The following is a 6271-nucleotide window of genomic DNA, read 5'->3' as shown; positions in this document are numbered from 1 at the left end:
TCCTCAAAAAAATAATAGCGCACCGACATTTGTTACTACTTCAAAAGTGTAACCGCCCAACTCTTTTTCAAGTCCAAGAGAGGTTAACTTGATCGATTGATGCCAAATAAATAATTCAAGGCCAACACGCATTCCGTCCTCATTGATTTAACCACCATGACAGATTTATTTTCTGACTTCAGTTTTAATAGGTGTACGGTTAAATGTTTTTAACCACTTGAACGACTTGCAACATATTTTCTTCTTTAATGAGTAGTTTTTCATCTCTATAAGTTTGATAAAAGACTCACAGAGGAGTTTTATTTGAGTGATCTCGCCCCTAAATTAAAATTTCTTATCATAATAATGAGTTTCAAAACGACTAGATATATATGAACCAATGAAATATTATCACATATGATCAATTGGGATAATATTAATTGGGCATCTAGGGCACAATTGACAATTTTAGAATAAATAAGCTTAATCTAAACAGACACATCAAAAAAGAAATCCAATATCCAACAAAATTTTCCAGATCGAAACTAAACCTAAAAAGTTTACAAAAATTTATAGAACATAGAGAAAATCTAAAACAAAAACAAACTTTAGGCACTCTGTCCGCCCTTGCCCTTGCCCATGGCAATGCCTTCATCTTTAACCACATATTTCCTCCAAAATGGATGATTCTCCCACACAGTGTGCATTTCTTCAATTGGAACTCCTTTCGTTTCGGGCAACAATTTGTAGATAAAAATGCTCATCACCACCACACAGACTGAGAAGAAGAAGAACAAGCCAAACTTCATGTGGCAGAGCATGGCTGTGAAGACTTGGGCTATGGCAAAGGTGAAGATCATGTTGACGGAGACATTGATAGCCTGAGCAGCAGACCTTACTTCAAGTGGGAAAATTTCACTGGGCACCAACCATCCTAGAGGTCCCCATGACCAGGCAAATCCAGCAACGTAAACACAGATCAAGAGCACCATGGGAACTGCAAACCCTAGTGTCAACTTTCCAGGGTTGCCGCTGACCCCAAATTTAACAGCCATAGCAATTCCAACAGCCACCTAAAAATGCCAACAAAATAAATAAATATAAATAAATATTAAAAAAAACATTAAATTGTGATTTTTTGGGTATGAAATTGAAGGATAAACCATAAAAATAGAAGAAAATAAAACAAAGAGGGAAATAAAAAAGGAACTTGTATTCTTTAACATACCTGCATGAGGAGCATTTGGCAACCACCCTGTAAGAAAAGCTTCCTCCTTCCAACCTTATCAACAGTGAGAATTGAGACAAATGTAGCTAAAGCATTAACCAGATTGGTGATGACAGCTGACATGAGAGAAGCACTGCTTCCAAACCCCATTGTTTTGAACAACACAGGAGCATAAAACGTGATCACGTTCATGCCGGTGAGTTGCTGGAAGGCGGGGATTCCGATTGCAAATACAAGCTGGGGTCTATATTTCCTGCTCAACAAGCTAACCCATGGGTGTTTTACCAACTTGGATACCTCACTGGCCGCAACTAGATCATTAAACTCCTCATCAACATTAGGAACTCCTCTGAGCTTAAGAAGCTGAGCTTTGGCTTCCTCATGCTTGCCACGCTCGACCAAGGAGTTCGGTGTATCAGGTAAAAACAATGCTCCAACTATGATTATAATGGCAGGGACTGCAGCACCTCCCAAACTCAAACGCCATCCCCACCGCCTTTGATCTCGGCAAAGAAATAGTTAAGCACACCAGCAGCAAGAATTCCAATTGTGATCGACAATTGGAACATCATGTTGAGAGCACCACGGTACTTAGATGGGGCTGTTTCAGAGACATAGATCGGTACAGACTGGGCAAAAAGAATTAAAAAAATGAATTAGGGTTTGTAAAAAGTAGGAAAAATAACAAAATGGGTTGTGCGAATAACCTAAAATTCATGAAGTATAATCTATGTATCAAAAGAGAAAATCATAATCATGAGTACCTGATTGGCACATCCAATACCAAAACCAAGAAGAAGACGACCAACATAAAGCATCCAAACAGCATTAGCAAAGGCATTGACCAAGGCACCAGCCAAGAAAAGAACTCCACCCAAGATCATTGTGAGCCTGCGACCACACACTCTGGTTATAGTTGATGCAAAAACGCATGCAACCAGAGCAGCCAAATATAGCGAAGATGTGAAAAGAGTAAGTGTCTGGCTATCGAATTTGCAATACTGATCGTCGGAAGGCTTGATCGAAGACTCTTTCTGATAAACCGCTGGAAAGAACTGTTTCAAGAAAGAGTCCATGGATGTAACACCGCCTGCATAATCACCAAATCAAATTCGATATCATGTATATTCTTATAAGTACATGGTAATTCTAGAAATTAAAGGGTGCATATATACATAAAATAAAACTGGGTTGTGAAAAAAAAATGTTACATACCTGAAACTCCAAGGTCGTACCCAAAAATCAGACCGCCGGTAGCCGCAACAATACATGTTATAAGAACCCTAGCCGTGAGTTTACCAGGGTATTGTTTTCCACCACTCGATGGAGCTATACCGCCCCCAGCCATTGTTACCTTCTTCTAACTCTTTCTCTCTCTTTCACTCAAAAATCAATCTTAGAAAGCTAAGAAAACTAGGGCACTTGAAGCAATAAAAACTGAACCAGAGAAAAAACTTGGAGGGATCGATGGAATTAAGCGTACACAATTAGGTGGGTTTTGATGAGGTATTTATAGTTCAAAACGTCCTGTGTCTTGCAGGATTACTAGTACTAATTAGATAATGAGTCTCTATTAACTTAAATCTTATCCGCATTTGTAAATCCAATTAAAATCCCAACTGATTTTGAAAATTTACTAGCATTTCTTTTTTCGTATTTACACAATTGGATTGTTTTTTAAAATAATTATTGACATTTTGCTGGGGGAGTAAATGCCCAATCCAAACAGTAAAATCCGAACAAGACAAGACAATTTGATACATTCATGAAATTGGACTCTCATCCTTTTTCTTTTCTTTTCTTTTCTTCTTTTGAAGACAACGACATAACATTTTCAACTCAAAGAAGAACAATCCTAAGAGCACCTCCAGCGCAGCAGGCCTGCCAGGACAACAGGCCCCCGTCGGGGGCGAAGTTTGACCTCGGCAAAAGAATCCAGCCCGGGCAAGCCCTAGGTCACACCAACCTGGGCTGTTGCCCTTGGGCAACTGACATCAATGCCTAATTTTTTTTTTTAAATTATTGTTGGTGGAATACATACTCCAACAGTAAAAAAAAAATTTGAAAATCAGCCACTGACGTCAGCGCTAACCCACCAGCCCACATAGCCCAATTATAAGCCACGTGGCTTCTCCTAGAGCCTCCGATCAAAAAATCTTGCCCAATCCAACGATTGTCAATTTTTAGCTTAAAAAATTGAAAAAATATCAAAAATTTTAAAAAATATATCAAAAAATTCTGGAAATTTTTTTAATAAATACATACCAATATTATTCACTTTTCACACCAAATCTTCAAACAAATTCATCCCATTCCAATATTTTTCACTTTCCACACCAAAATTTCTACTACAAAATTTCATTTGTACAAAAATACAAATGGACTCTCCCATCGAAGCCGGAGGGTTGTGGACAAATGTTCGAAGAGGTCAAAATTTTGGCGATGAGGTAAAAAATATATAAATATTTTCCGTTTTATTCAATTTAATGTCATATATATATATATATATATCTTGCATTTCCAATTTCCTTTTTTTTAATAGATTATTCAAGGGAAAACAAAAAAGAGGAAAATCATTACACATGGCTCCTCAAGTGAACAATGCCCACAGTCGGTTCTAGTGGTGCATTCCATGTCGAAAATAATGGCGCTAGTACGTCCCCCGAAGGAAAATACTCCCCCATGTTGTGATATGGTGGAACCGCCTCCGCCAATGATGAAGTTGTCCTTGTACTCCATTGTGTCGAACTATGAGGACCATGAGTATTTCAATTGTATGTGAGTGAGTAAGTATTTCAATTGTATGTGTGAGATCTGAATTTTATAATAAATATGGACACGTGGCAACCGAAAATATTATCTAAAAATTTAATTTGAAAATTTTATCCGAAAATGTTATATGAAATTTTAGGTGAGAATTTTATAATAAATAGTGACACGTGGCAACCGAAAATATTATTTGAAAAGCTATCAAAATTAATAGTTAAGTATATAAAAAAAAAAAAGTACAAAATAAAGTAAAGTGAATAGTGTTTGCCCTTACCCTTGTCCTTGTCCTTTAAGGTGGAACCAAAAAAGGCAAGGCTGACACTATTTACGTGAATAGTATCTGCCATTGCCTTGCCTTAGCCTTGCCCTTGCCTTTTGCGGTGGAGGTGCTCTAATTGTCAAACTGTCCTTAAACTATGCATGGATTCAGTTATTATTAAATTATGTATCCTTAAATTCCTTTAGGCATTGCATTTTAGTCTTTTTTTTTTTTTTTTTTTTTTGGTGTGCCACAAGTATATGATTTATCTTTTAGGGGTAATATAGACTTTTCGCCGGGCAATGGTGAAAGCCGTGGTAAAAGTGGAAACCCAGTTCAAATTAGCCGAGGATTCACACGCCTCAAGCACTCCGCTACCATGTGCATATTCTTTCTACGCGAACACTCATAAGGATACATTCATACAAAGTAGAAAACAGAAATCTCAAACCAACAAAAATTTCAAAGATAATAAAAGTATCTAAATTACTAGCAGCCCCATCATATTTGCAGCTGCTGTAGGGTTATCCAAATTATGATGTGCCTCAAAAGTTCAAAACAGTTCAAAAACCAAGGAATTCTAATAGTCTCCGACCTCTTCTCCTTCCTTTGATCACAATGTGCACTCAGATCCTAATGTTGTGGTTTCTAAATGTTACATGGTTAAGGAAAAAATTACTTTCACAACCTGTTTTTAGTATAGAATTACTTAGAATCTGCTTTCAGTGAAAATGTCACAATCTCTCGTGCAGGTTACGGGAGGGCTGCACGATGATCTCACTTGCTGGGATGCCTGCGACCAGCATTACTGTCGGAACTGTTAGTGGTGCCAGTTAACTTTTACTTTCTTCCCTTTTGCAATTTACCTTCCTAAGGGGCCATGGAGTCGATTGATGAGCTGGAGGTAACAAGGAGTGGCCCGTACAGCAAGTGGATTTGGAGCGGTTTCCTTTTCTGGTGATATGGACATTGCGCTCACCTCTGAGGACCATGGTGTTTACAACATGATCCACACATTGTACTCTTACAAAGATGCCAGCCGGCGCCGGGAATGGGTCACTCATCTTCACCTAAAGACATAAAATCTACTTGTTATACGTATTAATTATACGGTGGGCCGAATTTTAACAAAAAAACAAACAACTATCATCTTGAGCCTAGAGACCATAAATCCTCAAACAAATAATGGCCCACCAAAATAGGGAGGTACCTCAAAAGTGTGACCACCCAACTCTTTTTCAAGTCCAAGAGAGGTTAACTTTGTTCCTTAGTGTTACATGCTATAACATGTTGAATTTGATCAATAAATATTTATATATAAAAAATAAAATAAAAAATTATTCTACCACTTCAAAATGGTCATTTTGTATGTGACGCCCATTAATGTTTGAGTTCCGCTGCCAACAATCCTATATTTGGTGGGTAAGTCCTTCCTGATAAAGGTCTGAAGTTTGCCCTGACCTTGGGTGTGGGGGTAGCCTCTCCCTCCCCTAAACTTTTTTTCATTAAAAAAAAAAGGGTCATTTTGCACTCATCACTCATCTCTTCCTTAATTATTTGTTTCAATGATAGAAATAAGATTATTTACTCAAATAGTTCTCAAATTTATACTCGAGTTGCATTTTGATCCATCAATTAAATTATTTGCACTATTACATTTTACTATTTGTGCGACGATACTTTGCGCGATAAAAGGAAATTCGTCGCGCAAAATATACTCCAACGACGAAAAAAATATCGTCCCGCAAAAAGACGAAAACATGCGCAACAAAAATTTTGGTCGCGCAAAGACTTTAGTCGACAAATAAATCAGCCGTCACGCAAGCGTGGGAAGAAAAACCTAGGTCTATTTTTTGGCGCCAAACATTTGCGTGGCGATATTGATCGTCACGAAAGATATCCTGGCGCAACGGTTCCAATTTTTGTCGCGCAAAATCCACCTTAGCACGACAACGAGATAAATCGTCACGTAAGAAAAACGTGGGATACCTTTTTTTGGTGCCAAATACTTGCACGACAGAAATTCAATTCGTGGC

General features: G+C 37.8%; 1 pseudogene across 1 annotated transcript; it reads right to left on the bottom strand.

Moving 5' to 3' along the window:
* Positions 1 to 372: 372 nt before the first annotated feature.
* Positions 373 to 2662, bottom strand: LOC103337422 (sugar carrier protein C-like; annotated as a pseudogene). The gene is made up of 4 exons (XR_016121982.1): positions 2423 to 2662; positions 1972 to 2297; positions 1208 to 1836; positions 373 to 1052 (listed from the first exon to the last, which is right to left on the bottom strand). The product of XR_016121982.1 is annotated as a sugar carrier protein C-like (transcript).
* Positions 2663 to 6271: the final 3609 nt, after the last annotated feature.

Source organism: Prunus mume, linkage group LG7 (assembly GCF_029339155.1).
Source record: "Prunus mume cultivar Tortuosa linkage group LG7, ASM2933915v1, whole genome shotgun sequence".
Classification (NCBI taxonomy): Eukaryota; Viridiplantae; Streptophyta; class Magnoliopsida; order Rosales; family Rosaceae; genus Prunus; species Prunus mume.
The sequence above is the reverse complement of the archived record's forward strand: the minus strand, read 5'-3'. Positions and strand labels throughout refer to the sequence as shown.